Source organism: Plectropomus leopardus, chromosome 16 (assembly GCF_026936395.1).
Source record: "Plectropomus leopardus strain MGB_pleo_1.0 chromosome 16, ASM2693639v1, whole genome shotgun sequence".
Classification (NCBI taxonomy): Eukaryota; Metazoa; Chordata; class Actinopteri; order Perciformes; family Serranidae; genus Plectropomus; species Plectropomus leopardus.
The window spans coordinates 9801872-9820489 of record NC_142191.1 but is presented as its reverse complement, the minus strand read 5'-3'; the positions used below and the strand labels follow the sequence as shown (position 1 = coordinate 9820489).

General features: G+C 38.8%; 1 long non-coding RNA gene across 1 annotated transcript in view; it reads right to left on the bottom strand.

Moving 5' to 3' along the window:
* Window positions 1-6484: 6484 nt before the first annotated feature.
* Window positions 6485-18618, bottom strand: part of LOC148186826 (uncharacterized) — a 33717-nt gene continuing 21583 nt past the window's right edge. Inside the window, exon 4 of the long non-coding RNA XR_015779111.1 lies at window positions 6485-11190. This is a non-coding gene — a long non-coding RNA (uncharacterized LOC148186826). The remainder of the gene's footprint in view (window positions 11191-18618) is intronic.

The window sequence follows — 18618 nt, the reverse complement described above, 5'->3', positions numbered from 1 at the left end:
GAGACCTTCTTTAAAAAACAAAAACCTAAAATTAGCACACAAAATGGCCTGAGACTTTGTTTATGCTGACTGTCGCCCTGACTTCCCTGAATGTGTTTCAGTGGGATATAAAGGGTTATTTAACATGTGGCACATGACTCATCAAAAGTTTGTCATTGCCAATTGTGTATTTTTAATGTTCAAAGAAAATATGTTTCAAAAAATTAGAGTTAAGTAAAAATAAAACCAACTGGGAAATGACTTGGGAAAAAAAGAACAATAATCTTTATTAACTTTTTATTTAAAAGAAATACCCCCAAATTATCAAGAAAATATTTTTAAAATATACAAAAAAATAGCTGAAAATTAGCACACAAAAAGAAAAAAGGTAAACAAAACCAACGAGGAAACAACTTGAAAAAGTGCTCAAAAAAGAACAATATTCCTGAAATATAATTCTAAATATATTATTATGACAGTTATAATTATGGTTTTCTGGACACTTTTCCTTAGTTTTTAAAAAAAATACATACTAGTTTCTTGCAATTTGCAAAACATTTCTTGCAAAGTTGCTGATTTCCTTTTTCCCCCATGTTTACAAAAGATATCAAACCAACCACATTTCTTAATTTTGGGTTTTTGTATTAGTATTCTACTGCTAATTAAAGGATCTCACTACATTTTTACTCTGTCTGCGTATTCTGGGACACAGATGTAAGATACTAAAAGGTCGCTGACTCTCCACAGTGAATATTGCAGAATGCAGAGATTGAGAGCTGCAGCCTTACATATTAAACACAGAAAAGAAGAAAAAAAAAACTCTTTCAAGTTCAGAACAAGCTGCACCACTCCAAAATATAAAACCCAAAGAAATTCAGCTTTGATGCCGTAAATCTAATCTGCCTTCAATATCAACCTTCCTTTAGAAACTCTCACAAATCTTTCTTTTTACCTGAGGAAAAGTTACCGCTCATGCAAACTCCAAAGTCTGCCGAATGCCCTCCTCGACTGTGATTCAGATCGCCTCAAGGAGACGCCATTACTGGCTGAGGGGGCCATTTGTGTGGGCTGAAATAGCTGTGCTCCTTTACTCCCTGGGTGTGCGCAGGCAGACGCACACACTACTCAAATCATGATTAGTGGAGTGTTCTCCAGGCACAATAGCATGGTGGGATAACACGCATTGTCCACAAGACTCATTCTAAATTAGAATTATTTAAAATTAAACCCAAAGCGTTTTTGCGGGACACATGATTGCAGGCTAACCTCTTTGACTGGTAATTTTCCCTTATTCTTCCAGCGGGCACACAGTGGCTCCGCAATGAGGAGTGATTGTGATGCAGCTCGTTTATCTTCCACAATCATCCTAATCAAGTCAAAGCAACGTGTCCTGGGACTCTGTTCATGCTGACAGTCACCCTGATTAATCTCAATGTGTTTCAGTGGGATATAGAGGGTTATTTAACACGTCACACATGACTCATGTGTATAGGCAAGCCACAGTAAGACACACTCATGCGTCTCTCTCTCTCTCTCCCACACACATTCACACCCACATGCAGCCGCTGTTTTTCATTCCAACTCGGATATTGCACTGCTTTACAGCTTTGCTCCTTCTATAACCACAATACGGCGGCGTTACTTCCACTAATCTGCAGCTGCTTAACCAAATACACACACAATCTCATACTCTAATATGGTTTTGTCTGTATTGGAGGTGCGTAAAAAGGTGCAATCTCAACAAATCCTGCTGTAAGAACAAGAGCTTGGAGAGAATATCTCGCTTTCTATCGATCTTGCTGCCCGTCTGTCTGTTTATGGCCCTTTTCACACAGAGGCCACCACTGACAGGCTCAGATTGTTATCATAAGTGTTTGACAACATTATGGAAAGAATACTTAAAGATAGACCTATCTGCAAAGACAAGACCCTTTTCATTTAACCAGAAAAAGCCAAAATCAGCATCACCAAACCGTGATATTCCCGCCTTGAACAGGCAGTGTAAAAGGGGCTTATGTTTGTTGTTGCCTTCTCTCCCTCCCTCTCCCTTGCTCCTTTCTCCTCCTACTTCCTGATGTCCACAGGCCGCAAACTCATCACTTAAGTGTTTACCAAGATGCGTCAGATGTTTTTGAGTGTGTGTGCAGCCGTACTTATTTTCTGCTGTTTTTAGCTGTCCCCTGTGGTCTGTTATGTGCACAGGTTAAAGAGAGGACATGCGAATATCAGATTAGGTTGCACATAGCAACACAAACACACTCAGTCATGCAGACACAATCGCAGACAAACACAGACGTACAGATATAGCTCAGACTGTGCTGGCCCAAGGCAGGGACGTGTCATTTCTTATATGTGTGAGTGACTGGAGGGTGCAAGGAGGACGAAAACAAGTTGCAAGCAGGAGTGGAAGGAGAGAGAAGAGAAGAAGAGTGACAGGCAGGAGTTGTCTTCTGGCTGTAAGCAACAGCGAGGGGGAGTAGAGCAGAGAGACGGAGGAGGGAGGCTCCAAGTTGTAGCTAATTAAGGCTCTCTAATAAAAAAAACTCTGGACATAGCGCTGAGGAAGATGTTATTAAATCATAGCCAGTGGTGAGGGAGAGCATAAAAACATTAGTGCGCACATTCAAAGCACCGCCAAGGGCCTATTGGCTAGAGTTAGATTTAAAAAGTAACTAATATGAAAAATTAATTAGGGCTCCTGCACCGTTGGGGAGGTATCTCTCTCTGTCTTCTTAAAAAAGGAATCCAGAAGCAAACCTCCAGGTGACCCAACTGACAAGCAGAGAGCGCCCACATATAATGGGCTGGCTTTAGTGCTAAATTTAATACCTGTGACCTGTCTAAACGGGTGCAGTCCTTCGCTGATATTATTTCAGGATGTGCAGTTAAAAAAATATGTGAATTCTGCCTGAATTTAAACAGCAACATTATTAAAATGTGTATCACAAAAAGCAACCTAGACAAAGAAAAACAATGTATGAATACAGAAATTAGAAAACACTCAGCCTACAGTATATTACCAGTTACTTTGAATGTTCATAAAGAAAATAGGCAGCGCAGATTTTGTTAACTATGCTCCAAATTATGGAATACACTTTCAGAAGCTATAAGAGACGCTCTCTCTGTATCCCTAATCTGAAATGTCCATTCCACATTTGTTATTAAGTGGTTAAAAGGTAAAATCTTAAATCATTTCTTGAAATTCAACTGTGATTAGCATTACCGACTCAGTGTATTTACATCAAGCAGCAAGCTCTGAGGTTAAAAAGTGGGGCCAATGTGTGCTGAAAACTGCAGTTCCTCAAATGGCCACCTGAGGCTGGCTCCAAAACAGAGTAAATCTCCAAAGACCTCCATGACAAAATGCCAAACTTTACTGCAAAAATAAACACATTTACAGCCTGGTAACTAGAACAGTTTCGGTCTCTATTGCTAGTTTAAACATTCATGACAACTGTACGGGGGTTGAAAGTTTATATCACCTATTAACTGTACATTAAGGCTTAAAGTTACACATATTTAAGTCAGCTCCATTGCTCACTCCTCAACAGCTCCACACTCTCATCCTAATATGGTCACTTCTGGCTCCCAGAAAACCAAGATGGCGACGGCTGAGGCTTCAGAATAGGAATCTATAAACAAACGAATGACCTCACAGTAGCCACGTCCATTATTTATACAACGTTTGATTTACACTCTGTAATTACCTCTCTGTGTAGTAGTTTTCAGTGTTAGTAAATTACCTTCACATGCACTGGACATTTATAACAAACCAAGCATGAATGTAATGCACCATTACTGTTTGTCATTTTATGTCATTACTATCAGCCTAAATGTACCTTATTCAGGTCACAACTTTAAACGATAATCAGGTGTCCTGCTAATACCCCTGAACATTTCTCTAATTCCTACCTGCTAGCTTACTGGGGATGAACAAAGTCTATCCACTAAAACATAGAAATCAAAAGAGAATCAGAACTTTTAGTCTTTTATCTTTTCTTGTTTTAATTTTGATTTGTTTGGTTTTACTTACTTTAAATTGAATTGTCCTTTTGTACTGTGTGTTTTCCCTGTACAGCACCTTGAACCTCCCTCTGTATAAAATGTGCTTTATAATTAAAACTGCCAAGCCTTTTTTACTCAGTGGTTGTCAATCCTTTTGTTTTGAACAATGCCCTGGACTACAACGGATCGAAAAATACTTTATTTCCACTAAAAATATATGCATTCTTTCACCATCATTCAGTGGTATTAAAATAAACTCGTCAAGCTGTAGGGATGGACGTCTCGTGCTTCTCAAGACCGTCTTTACGTGTCCGCGGAGAATCAAAAGTGAATAGGTGAAAGTCAAATCGGACAGAGTATATTCAATTATTTATTACATGAGCAGTTCATAATTTATTGATTGTTTTATGAGGGAAGAGCTGAAATGAGAGGAAAATCATAGCTTTGAAAACTCAAATGACCTACATTTGTATTTACTGGCCATGTGAGTGTCAACTTGCTAAATGCTTTTTTTACCTACTTTTGAACTTTACTTTATACACAGTATATGAATATAAAATGAAGCCCCAGAGCTTTCACAATTTGAGGCTATCTTACAAAATTTGGAAATCATAATGCTCTCAAATAGAATATTTATTTCCTTCTTCTTGTTTGGGACATAAACACTAAAGTATGTGAGTCAATAGGTGTCAAAGTCGCCTCTCGGAGTCAAAAGAGCAGCCGCAGGATCAGTGAGTGCTCGCCATTAGGGGAACAAAAGAACAAAGCACAGGAGGGAATAATGGCTTTCTATTGTGTCAGAAAGTGGGGAGAAAGAAAAAGAAGTCTTTCCGCTCCTTCTCTCATCTGGGGGACTTAGCTCCACCGAGGCTGATGATCCAAAGAGCCGCTCCAGTGTGGCAGGATAAGCCGTGCCACTCGGATCTGTCACCATAACACCGGAGGGGACGGATGGAGGGGGCGGGGAGGGAGTGAGAGCGGCAGAGAGAGGCCAAAGGGGATGAGAGAGCAATAAAGACAGGCCTAACACTCATCAAAAATGCTCCTGACCACCATGCCCGCATACACCAGCATGCACACTGATTACTACTTGTTGTTGATTTACTCCCAGCAGGTGCTCTGGGTGTTATTCTGGATGATGTGAAAATAGAAAAGCTCTCACATGCGCATTAGTGTTTCCATTTTCTCTCTATTCATACATTCAATGGGAGTTTTTTTATTCTCTATATGTATCTCGCCACAGGCATGCTAACTGAATTATCCAAGCTTAGCTGCAAGGCCTGCTTTGGTGTTTTAAAGTATGGTATAAAAACAGCACTGCCTGGTAATATTAAACGTAGATCTAAAATGTTGCAGGCTCCTGTGTCATTTTGATGGGTCCTTATTCATCTTCAACTGCTTTTCAGAGACTGAGGACAAAGGTGTCTTACATTTATCTAACTGTCCCTTATATTGGATATATTTCAGGATATGGGAGTTATTTCTGACATCCAAAAGCAACATTTATTTTCTTCATAGACAATGTTCAGTGACTGGCAGCTCCAAGGCTTGGATGAACATGTAACTCTCCTGGTTGAATGATCTGTACTAAGGTTGAGCAGCTGTACGCAAAAATGTCTGCTGCATACCTCCAAAATCTCCCAATGTACTCTCATTACCCCAAAAATTATCATTTGTATATCAATTACTTATCCTGTGTCACACTGAACTGCAAAGGAAACTTTGCTTTCCTTGCATGCGTCCATAGTGAACGAAGAGTCTAAAAACAGCAAAAATTCTTGCTGACTCGAAGTAATAGGGGTTCATATTTAACAGCAAAACTACAACAAAACATCAGTTCATCACACAAATCATGCAGGATAATCCAAGTGTGCGCAATGCACTCCATGTCTACTTCAGAAAATTCTGGTAAGACACCTTAAAGGAATACTTCACCCCACAAATCATAATTTTTATATTAATTACTCATCCTGTATTACACTTTCCTTGTATACATCCACAGAACACAGAGAACCCAAAAGCAGCAAAAAATCTTGATGAACCGAACTCATAGGGATTTATATTTAACAACAGCAAAACATCAGTTTAAAAACCCTCACACAACTAGTGCAGTATAATCCAAGTCTCATTTATCCAGTGGTATGCTCAGTATTTCCCAAACACATGCATTTTCACTTAACATTACTCTTTAAAACATTTCTGCATGCGAGTAGCATGCCCTGGTATGCGTGCATTTGAACTTTACTCATGCATTTCCCCAAGCAGAGTTCAAACGGGCATGCTACCCGTCCATGCATGAGACTATTTTTTTGTAGAATTATTAAATAGTTAGGTTTTAGTGAAAATGCATGTGTTTGGGGAGTACTGAGCGTATGACTGGATAAATGTGACTTTGATTATGCTGCAGGAATTGTGTGAGAGTTCTTAAACAGATGTGATATAGTGTTGCTGTTGTTAAACGCAGCCCACCTTTACTTCAATTTCTTCATGAATTTTCTAATTTTTGCATTCTTTTACCAAAGCACTCAAGCTGCTCCTACAGTTTACATCCTTACACATCTTCCCCCGACAGCACAGAAGGTCCATACAATCAGTACAGTTTCAAAATTAGTCACACCAAATCAGTATCTGACTAAATGTCCCCCATCTGTTCCTGTGTTATGACGTTGAGTAATGCCCCGAAAATTATTTTTGCAGAACTTCATGTCACAGTGAAGTTGACCTTTGACCTTATGTACATAAACTGTCACCACTTCAACATAACATCCTATAAGACATTTGCGTGAAATGTTTTCACAATTAATGTATGAATTTTTGAGTTATAGTCAAAGATATGTTTTGAGAGGTAACGGTGACCTTGACCTTTGACCACCAAATTCTTATCAGTCCATTCTCAAATCAAAGTGGACATTTGTGCTAAATTTGAGAAAATTCCCTCAAGGCTTTTATATATTCATAAGAATAAGACAAACACAAGGTCACAGTGACCTTGACCTTTGACCATAGAATTCAGTCAGTTCACTTCATCATCAAGTTCAAGTGAATGTTTGTGCCACATTTGAAAAGAAATCTCTCAAGGTGTTCTTAAGATAGAGCCTAAACAAGAATCACACAGATGCAAGGTCACAATTACTTTGACCTTTGACCACCAAAATCTCTTCATTTCATTGTTTAATCTAAGTGTACATTTGTGCCAAATTTGAGAAAAACTTCAGCTGTTCTTGAGATACCACGTTCATGAGAATAAGACGGTCAGACCACCAAAAAACAGAACACTTCCAGACATGACTATTGCCGACTTAAGAAAATCTCACAATTAAACTTAAAGCACATATTAAACTTTAAAAAGAAGAATTATGGATCTCTCATCTTTTTATGTAGTTGTACTGTATTGATTAACCAAATATAGCATCACAGAGGTTATATGCAGTTTAAAACATTGCTGGAACAAACAGGCTTATGGGAAATGATGAATCCTTTATCTCTTAATTGATTTTTTTGGGCTACAAAGGAAGTAAAATTTTAGTATCTCAAATTAAAAGTATTGAAATCAGCCAAATAAATATCCACCTTGTGAAAATTCATCTCAGTTTAGTCAAAACTAAAGCAAAATTCTTCTATGTTGCATAATTAAAGTGTCATCTTATTGGACTGTAATATCAGCAGAAATATTCATTTGGTTTGATGCTATTTCATTTTAAAGGCGCTATCTGAAAGTACCGATGACGATGTTGTGCATCCCTAAAAAAAGTTCTGTTGCATGTGCACTAATGGCCAGCTGAAGCGAAAAAATACAATATGTAAAAACCTGATCAGTAGGTTTGGGCGGTATCTGTTTTTTTTTTCTTAGGTCTGTCAGCATGTTAATCACCCTCTACAATTAACACGTTGATCTTTTTAAAATCACATTAATCACTTTCCCATGAGGCTGTATCAGGCTGAGTTTTAAAGCCAGAATGATGAAACTCGTATAATATAAAATTAGAGGATCTGGGGAATCCAGTGGTGCCAAACCATGTCATGCTAGCCTCTCAGTAAGGCGCTTTGAAGTTAGGCTAAATTTTGACAATAGCAAAATGGCAGGGCATTTCACAGGGGTCCCTTGACCTCTGACCTCAAGATATTTTAAGAAAAATGGGTTACCCATGAGTCTCCTCTGTACAGACATCCCCACCTTATGCTCTTCCCCTGCGGTTCTTTTTGCTGTCATTTGATTCCTAATGAAATAAATAGTCACTGTTTCTAATTAGTATCTATTATTATTATTGGATATCTTTTAGAAGTGCGTATTTTTTAGTATGTACATAGCATAGTATAGTAATGTAATTTTTAAGATTTTTTCTTTAGACAATTACAGCCATGCTTTTATGTTATGTGTGGTTGTGTGTCGATAGCTGTGAATAAACTTCTCCACTAAATGCCATTTCCTGTAAAGGATTAATAAAGTATCTATTTATCTATCTGTCTACAATCTTATAAGAATTGCTCCACCTAGTTAATATGGACTTAAACTATTTTTTCATGCAAATTAATGGAATTGAAAACATGCAATAAAATTTTGTGATTAATTGTGCTTAAAAAAAAATAAGCGTTTGACAGCCCTAATTATGGAAATACACTTGTTCTAACAGTGGGCAGCTCTGCAGCAGCGCCGCAGTAACATCCTCTCAGTGTGAACTCACACTGCTCACATATGCAGTGTAGCCCAGGCATTACCGCTAGGACACGTGACGCGCACTGCATGCCTAACGATATAGCCTCTCCAGTATGAAGTTAATAGAAAAATGAGGGTCTGTATTTTTTTACAGTATTTATAATCACACCGTCTGGATTTCTAAATACCCAGGTATACCGAAATACCACCCATACCCACTGATAGGCACTTGAAATTGATTCATTTTTCATTGGAGGTTATTTGGACATTAATTCAGCAGTGTGCTGCACTGTTTTCGTTCCAAAACCCAACGACAAAGCATTTTGAATTTTCTGTGCCATGACTCGTTCCCCTGACTGGCTTCGTCTCCGCAGAAATGTCAGCTGAGGCTCCTGGGTATTATAGTATTTTGAGCCATTTGCTAAACTGAAACTGAAAAAGCAGAACTTCTTTTAGGTGAAGTTGAAATAACTGAAACTGAAGGCCATATCATAAATAAATAATATTGTTAAATGAAGCAGAACATCTTCTATGTTGGCTAAGGTGCAAAATTCTCAGAAAACCAGCACTTTCTCTCTTTTCTATGATCTATTAACACACACTAATCACTCCATCCTCTCATACATGACCAAATAAAATATCATACAGAGAAAGCTTTGGGAAAAACTCCTCCCAATGGAGACTGAAAGACTGTATCTCTCTTTCATTTATCCTCTCATCTCTCCTGTGACTCTCATTAAGCAATCGCACCACGTCGGGGTATAACAACGCTAATGGGAGCTGATGATCAATCCTAATTGGTCTCTTCAGAGTGCCTGTTCGCTGTTTGAGAATGTGACCGTTAGCTGGTGCCTCAGCACCCTAATGAACTATTCATCTAGCATTGGCGTGCCCAAAGGTCAGCCCCCTCATATATCACCACTGCTCACACATGAACACACCAAAAGTCTATAGATACACACTCATAAACACATTAAGACATCAGCATGAGGACATCTGCATGAAACCTACGTTTTTGTGAAAAAGAAACATGCACACGCAAACAGGGACGTCTCACATTTCCCCACGTCTGCACACGAGCCCTCCTAATGGTGCTGAAGTCAAATATTATATGGAGAGTGTTATCTGTATTATTGATGACAGTGAAAGACGTTCCGGGCACACTGTGTGCTGATATAAAGAGATGAGAGAGGGAGAGAGCTGGGCTGCACCCGCATTGTCTGGCTGACCACGCAAACAAACATTTTGATGTGTTCCAAGTGAATCTAAGCATCTGTTGAATGTTCACGCTGACCAACTGTTTGCGCTGAATGTGAACATTAAGCGGCGAATGTGGGCGGTGAATGCTAATCACTGTGGCAAAATGCTAATCTCGCCTTCTTCAAGTTGTTTTCGCCATATGCACAGAGCACACGGTGATGGCATTGGGATGTACACACCATACACTTACTCACTCACACACACACAGACACACAAAACGGCATAAAAGGGAAAATTGAGCAGGGCACAGTGTGCATTCAGTGTGGCCAACCATGAGAAAAATAACATCAAAGATGGAACCTGCTGATATAGAAAAAGGGAACACAGTCACGTGGATGTGTCTAGACTGTGTGTGTGTGTGTGTGTGTGTGTGCGTGTACTTGTAAATGATACATAGTGAGGACCAAAAATCCATATTTTACCATAATGACATTTTTCAAAGTGAGGACATTTTGACAAGAACTACATACTTACATAGGCCTGTTTGAAGGTTAAGTAGCAATAAAAAGTAAATAAACATTTTTGAAGGCCAAAAAAATTGCCAAAAACTTTAAAAGTCTGAAAATTGCCAAAAAAATATAAAAAAGCCAAAATTAAGTTTTTGAAAATACCAACATTTTAAAAGGCAACTAGTTACTAAAAGTTTAATCAAAAAAAAAGGTATTTTTAGAGAAAAAATGATACCAAACAATTCTTTAAAAAGATTCCAAACATTTTTGAAGAAGACATTTTCATTTTTGAACGCCTTCTTGAAACAGGCATTGTGGCTGAAAAAATTCAGCCATTTAAAGTTGTATGCCTCCCCATTAAAAAATTTTAAAATGCATTCTTCTTTTTGCACCACCCGCTCCCGTCTCATGAGTGACGAACAGTCCCTTGGGGCAAGAGGGTGTAGAATGCATTATGTCAATGAGGGTCCTCAGAAGGATAGAAGTACAAGACTATATGTGTACATGAAAGTATGTGTGTGGGTGTGTGTGTGTGTGTGTGTGTCGGCTGCTTCCCACAGGCTGAGGGCGAAGCTGCTTGTACACGCTGACTGTAAGTCTGTAGTTCCGTTTACGCTCGGATGGTTAGAATAAGGATTTGGTTTAAGGGAAAGCTGTTCCCAGATCTGTGTCCATGAAGGGAGAAATCCTCCGTCTGACTTAAACCCCCTCACAGCTCTTTCTTTCTTTCTCGCACATACACACACACACACACGCAGAGTCCTCAGTTAATGTAATGCTTCAGTAGGATGAGCATCAGGCGCTGGGGGCATGACCAGCAAACAGGCTGCAGGTTTTCTTTTACTGCAGAGGAGAGAGTGGAAGAGAGAGAAAGAAATATTACTTGACACGGAGAGAAGGAAGGTGAGGGCATTCTTGTGACACCATTCCTCCTCCTCTCTGTCTCTCTGCCCTCCCTGTCTCTCTAATCCTCATTTTAATTTTCATCATCCTGGATGTAGCAGCCACCTCTGTAACCTCTTTTCTCGCTCCTCTACCTTCTGTCTTCCTGCCCGCCCCCCTTTCTCTTCTCTCCCCCCTTACAATCTCTACTCATCTCCACATTTTCTTCATCATCTCCTCCTCCTCACCAGCCGCTATCCTCCATATCAACACCTCTCCTACCACCCGTTATCGCTCTCTCTCTGGCCCCCTTGTGTTTGAGGTTGCAGAGAAAGGAGTGAGAAGGAGTTTCCACAGAGCAGGTTCAGGTTCAATGAGGATCTGCTTGTTAATATGTCACCTCAGCCCTGCCTCTACAATGCAAATAGTAAAGTGGTGTGTGTGTGTGTGTGTGTGTGTGTGTGTGTGTGTGTGTGTGTGTGTGTGTGTGTTTGTGTGTGTGTGTCCGTGCGTGCATGCATGTGTGTGGTTGTGAAAAGAGGTGTCTGTTTTGGAAGTAGCCTGCACCTTTGACTGTTGGAGGTGTAGATAACTTGGAGGACACCTTCATGACCAAGGTCATTAAATACCAACCACTCCAAAATACCATCTCAGAGCAAGTTTAGAGGTACAGAATACAGCTGGGCGATATGGCTTTAAAATAATATCACAGTATTTTTAGGCTATATCGCGATACACAATATATACCTCGATATTTTTAAATCTCTTCTAAACTCCTGTAAACTACAAAAATACAAAATTATTAAATGAACCACAGTTACAAATAAAGTAGGTACTGCCATAAAATAAAGTTACATAAACTACGCCACCCATTGTGCCGCTACCACCAACACAAAGAGTATAGACCTGAATCACGAAACACACCTGACCTTGTCTGTCTCTCAAACACGAGCCTGAATCTGATAAAATGGTAAAACTAGGCAGTGGTGATCGAACATGAATGAAGATTATGTTACTGCACGCGTGTTTCTCACCTAAAATATTTTCAGAAACATATTTTAATGCCCCGGTTTGCAGTAATGGTGAGATATTGAACTGAAGATTCTGGTACTGTGTTGCATATTTCTCAAATGTTTTCAGACACGTTTAAGCTCGCCAATGTGTCGAACAGACGAGGTCCTGCGATGAGGCTGCATTTCGTCACAAACCAACCGGAGCATTTATTGGTCCAGGTTGTTCTGATGGTTCTAGCTTTTCTAACTTTTGAGAGCAAAAGCCAATGACACAGACATTTTTCTCTTTTTTCTCTGGTCACGTGGCATTAATTTCAAAAGTATTTCCATCTTTCAGCTGTAGAGAAAGCCTAGTTTTATGTGAAGACTCTTTATATCAGTGACATACTTCTTTAAGGTTAGTGCCACAGGTTAGGAAATGCTTTATGTCAATGAGGGTCCTCACAAAGATACAAGTACAAAATTTTGTGTGTGTGTGTTTGAACAATAGGGAGCAGAGAGAAGGGAAAAAAGAATGAGCTCTTTCTAAGCATCCTTCTGCAGGCACTTCACTACCTGCCTCAGTAATCAATACAGGAAGCAGTCGGAGTAAACACAAATATGCATGGCAAGCCAGGTAAGAGAAAAACAGGCTTTACAGATATTTTGTCAGCGTGCTCAAGGGCACGCACGTACATGAGCGCACACGTAAACCACCTCATTCACACATCCTCAGGCAAGACCTCTTCTTTCCCTTCTTCTGTCCTCTGTTTATCGATACCCACAGCGCGTGCACCGTCGTTGAGCTAGCATCCCCCTCGGTCCACTTTCTTTCCATTTATTAATAGTATATATCATGTAGTGTTCACTGCTTTGTTCTCAGTGACGGGCCTCTCAAGAGAGAGTAAATCAAATACAAACAGAGTAGATGCAATTCATAAAAGAAGCATTTTTTTTCCCCCACTTTATGTGCGAAAATTCACGTTGCTGTCTGTGTGTATGCACTTGAATAAAATGAAGACTTTCCAAAGCTCTCAATCTTTTCAGGAGACTGAATGAGAATTACAGGAGAGAGAGAATTACCTTACAGTGCACGCTATCTCACACTCATGAGCAAAAGAAAGAGACAACAGATATACAAATATTAAATCAGAAAAACACAATAAAAAAATGAATGCTTTGTCATAGTAAAAGTGTCTTTTCAAATGGCAGACAGCGAGACAAAAGCCAGCCGTAATGCAGTTACATACACTGCTGTCCTCTTTTTCAACGACGCTCTGTGATGACTATGATTCACCTGTTATGTGAGTCTACCTTCTGTCCATCTGCATTTGCTGCACCATACCTCCCTCTTACTGCGCATACTTCAAGTTTCAATTCTGACCTTGTCAACTTTAAAGTCATCCCACTTGAAAAAGCATATTGCACGACACCACGAAACTTTACAGGTTGCAAAACAGAAAGGCAGATAAATTTGAGAAATGTTTTGAGATGCTGATCTCACTATGAATCAAGCTTGTTGCCTGGCAATAAATACAAAAATATATTATGTAGAAAATATGGTTTTATGTTATGATTCTATTGTGATACAAGTATTGACTTTTTTGGCTTTGTTGGCTCATGCGATGTGATGTAACTTGGAGTTGCACTTAATGTTTCCATGTTGGTAGAGTTGGCGGTTACTGTGTTTTTTCTTGTTTGAATTCAAATAATTTCAATGCCTCTAAATTACTGTGTGAGAATATTTGGAAAAAACAATTTGAACCTGATTAAAGTCCAGAAATCAATACTTTCGTCCAATTTCAAAACACGCTTTGTGAAAAGTGCTACTTAGAAGAGCAGTAATTCCTTTCACTGTTCTTTTAGACTGCTATGTTGTAGTGCTCTACATTGCAAATACAAAATATGGCTTTAAAGCTGGGGTAGGCAGTCATTGGGTAAATAGATATACCGCCACACCGTATGCCTCTGCACACCAGTGAAGTTGCAGTAACAGTTTGCATCCATGTCTGTGAAAACATGGATGCTTTACACACATCTAGCCTACGGCAACACAGAATATCTACACAATCAGCACAGTTTCAAGGTGGCCAAAAACATGTTTTATGAGACACCGTAACCTTGACCTTTGACCACCAGATTCTAATCAGTTCATCCTTGAGTTTAAGTGGATGCCAAATTTGAAGACAATCCCTCAAGGCCATCTTCAGATATTGTGTTCCCGATAATGAGAAAGATGCAAGATCACAGTGACATTGACCTTTGACCGCCAAAATCGAATAATTTAATCCTTGTGTCCACTCAAATGTTTGTGCCGAAATTGAATAAATTTCCTTGAGGCGCTCTTGAGATGTTACATTCACGAGAATGTGCCAGACGGACGGACAGTTGGATTGACAGACGACCCGAAATAATAATGCCTCTGGCCTCTACTAATGCTGGCGAAGACGCATAAAAATCCCATCGTAAACTTCGAGCACATTGTATTTTAATGAGTGTGAGAGAACACCCATCTTCTGCACCTCCTCGTGTCTCCATTTTACAGGCTTTAAAAATCGAACCGCTTTGGCCAATCACAGCTCATTTTAGAGAGAGGATGTTCCTATTGACTGTTCTACAAATGCACATGCTCGTCCCTTCAGCTTTTTCTGTTTATGTTACTGACTGAGAAAATGTTTGTGAAATAATGATGTATGTAACCAAAATTAAAATAAATCACTCACTCACTCACTCGCCCGTGGGCTAGGACTTAGGACAAAAAGGGGAGGCCTTCAGGAGGAGGTTGTATTTAAAAAAATTTTTTTCCAATTTCTGCCGACCCCATCTTAAGTGTAATTTTGTTAGGTTTTTAGGATGTATGTTATTTTATGAATTAGGCTTTACTTATGTAGGGTTATGTAAAGTAAATCGAGCTAAATTACTGCCTCAATGAACTCTCACAAGGTCACATTTTAATACTGAAAACATAGTTAATAACACTTTCTAAAGCAACCTTCAGTGCAAACACTCACACAAAAGAAAATTCTATAATTACAATTCTATAGTTACTATTGTTTTTTCAACCTTTCTGCATCAAAGCTGATACAAAATACAATAAAACCAGGTTGCCGTGTACTTCAATTTGAATGGAATCCATCTTTGTATATAATATTCAACACAATGCAGATTGTACTCCTCATACTGGTTCTGTAGATCAGTAAACAAAAACATGGGAGAAGGGCAGAGGTACTTGCAGCTATAAGGACACTTGAGCATGGATTATGGTATGAAGGAAATGAAGCATGGAGGGATCTGTTCATGCATTTAAATGGTACAAAATGATCTGTGCTCTCGCAACATTATTCAAATTTAAAAATTTGCATCAGATTAATTATCTTGAGGTTATTTCTTACGTGTCCTCGTCTATTGCCACTTTGAAATCTAATACTTCTTTTAGAATTTTGTTTGAATCTCCTTACTTATTGATATAAGAGATAAAATAGCTTTTTGTGTTGTTTTACAATTATTCACCCATTCATAATGTTCATAATTTTAAATCTGTATTTCAAATGTTTCTGTTTTTTAAATGTTTTTCATGGAATCACAAGAGTCTATTTCTGAGATTTTGTCAAAATCTTGGATTTTTTTTTTTAAATCCAAATCAAAACAACATGAATAAATCTGCCTGATAAGTTCTTTCAATGCAACCAATTCTCAGATAAAAGATCTTGTTGGTGCAAACCAGCATCACATTTAAGCCTGCAGACCTGTCAGTAGATGTGGGAGATGGGAAATGAAATTGCATCCATATCTGCAAGATTAATTTGATATGCAGTAAATACAGACTGTACATGTATTTTTTCATCATAAACATAAACGTCTAAGAGTACATCCGCAGTATCAGCCATGAGGAGAGGGATCTGTTGGTAGTGGCACTTCATTCCTTTTCATCTCAGCAAAGAAAACTAAAAGTATTGGCTCAGAGGGTCAATGTTTCTGCCTCTGCAATCATTTCAAGGTGATAATAAAAGAGTTTTGTCAATGTCATTGAAAATAAACACATCTCCAGTCAAACCAATTGGAGAACAACATGGCCTCAGAAGAAAAACATCAATTTCATCCTTGAATCTTCGGCTGTTCTTTGCTTGTTTGTGATGGAACCACTGCAGCACTTTTCTTTGCATGTTAAAAACTAGGGATGTTAGTTTCAGTTAATTTTGCTTTTCTGAGCAAGTTACCCATTAACTGGTAACTAACTGGTCAATTAATTAAAAATGAGGTAAATAAATGCATAGTAAATAAACTCTACTTGCTTTTCTTTAGAGCCACTTTTGCAAAATGACAGAAGACCAGGGGACAGCTGCAGTAGCTCACCCTGTTTTGAGGATTTTAGGACATTTCTTGGACTTTAGGATGTTTCTAGGATTTTAGGACATTTCTAGGATTTCAGAACCCCTCTTGCATTTTAGGACATAAGGCACTTAGCTAGAACCTCTGCTGGGGGGTGCAGGGGATCCTCCACTGGCACTTTTTTTGATAAACAAACAAAATAAGCTTTCTTCTGATGCTGTTTTATGCACTTTGGAACCTTATGTAAACGAAAAGTACAAAAACAATTCCCAGAGTGATTCACTTTATTTTAATTGTGAATTAGAAAATGGTCTAGGGGCCACCCAGCAACCTATCAAGGGCCAGTTTTGGCCCGTGGGCCATAAATTGAGTATCACTGTTGAAGACCAACATGTGTAACCAGTTAAAAAATACTCTCAGCGGTTAACCATTGACATTTTTTAAATATAGATGTTAACTCAGAGTGAAGAAGCTCAGAACAACACAATGAGACAGTGGGCTATTTTCAGGCAGCATTTTGACTATTTTCTTAAAAATGTATAAAATAGACACAATTTAGATCATTTTTTTATAATGTGCTGAAGGAAATGGCAAAAATTAAATTCCATCTACATATATATTTTTTCACACTCACACCCTATATACTGCTTATTAGCACACAATCTTCCCTGAAGATTTACAGTATTTCTCTGCATTGTGGCTACTTCAATTATTGTTTATTTCCCTGCTCATTTCATGGATCTTGTTATTTTCCACCATGTTGTTTTGTGCTGTCAATTAGATTGCTATCCAGTGCAGCTATGCCTTTGCTTGTCATCTTGAATTTGTTTTTAAACAAGATTTTTTCACAGGCCTCTCAAGGGTTTTCCCAGCCCCAATTTATTTGTGCCACACGTGCATATTATTGATCTTTTGTTTCTGTTTTTATCATACTTTATCACAGGGAGACTTTTCTTTACCATACAGTGAGTATAAATTTAAAAGTTTGTCGTTGTGTTGCTGTGATGTCAACATTTAAAGCATAAATAACTCCCATTTTCTAACACCTTTTCATTCGTAACGATTTCTACCTATCGTTGTCTTCCACCCAGGCCTTTTCTGAAACTTCAATAATTTTTGTCAGATGGGGGAAAGACAAATGCAAGAGTGCCTGAGAGATTCTGAAAAATGATTCTCAAGCGATGAAGCTTGTGTGTCAACAGAGCCGCCTCTTCGTTCTCATCCCATTCTCCCTCCCTCTGTGCTCTGCTGTTCGTGTGCCTCGGTGTGTAAGTAACAAATGACGGAGGCCGTTTTCGTCACTCACTCATAATTACTGCTAATAGCCGCAGAAGCTACAAAATGTTGTGTGTCTTTGCATGTGTGTGAGCGCTCGTGTGAGAGACAGAGGTCCTGCTTGTTGCAGACTGTCAGACGTAAATAAAAGCTTTAGTCACAGAGCTCAAGTTAGAGGTCCAGTGTGTGGGATTTAAGGCGACATATTGAAATAAATGGAACATAATCAGTATGTCTTCTTTAGTGTATAATCACTTGAAAATAAGGATAATTTTGTTACCTCTGAATGTTCCAGAAGAGTTGAATGAATATTCATATCTAAATACAGTACAGTGTCCACCGTGTTTTGCTGCGAAAACAGATTTTTCAAACAAAAAATGATTTATTCTGTGTTTCAACCAGTTTAAATCACCGGATGTGTTTATTTTGGAGAGAAAGTAGGGCGCTACAACTTAAGCAAGGCAAGAAAACACAATAAAAAATAACAATAAAAATGGAATCAGCTGTAAAATGTGGAATATCGTGGAATTTGCCAAAATGTGGACGCAAACATTGGAAGTGTTTGTTCACTACGCCAATGTTGTCATTTAAACGCACATGTTTCTGACCTTCAGGCTCAGCATCTCCCCACACCTTGGCCGAGCTGCCGACACCAAGGGAACAGCAAGTTCCCCCCGACACTTTGCTCTGTTCTGCCTGTCTGTCACCAACTTTTGTCTCCGCAGGTTTGATGACGCAAATACAAATGACAACTAACATTGGCTTGACCGTAGTCTTTTTCTCAGTCAACCAA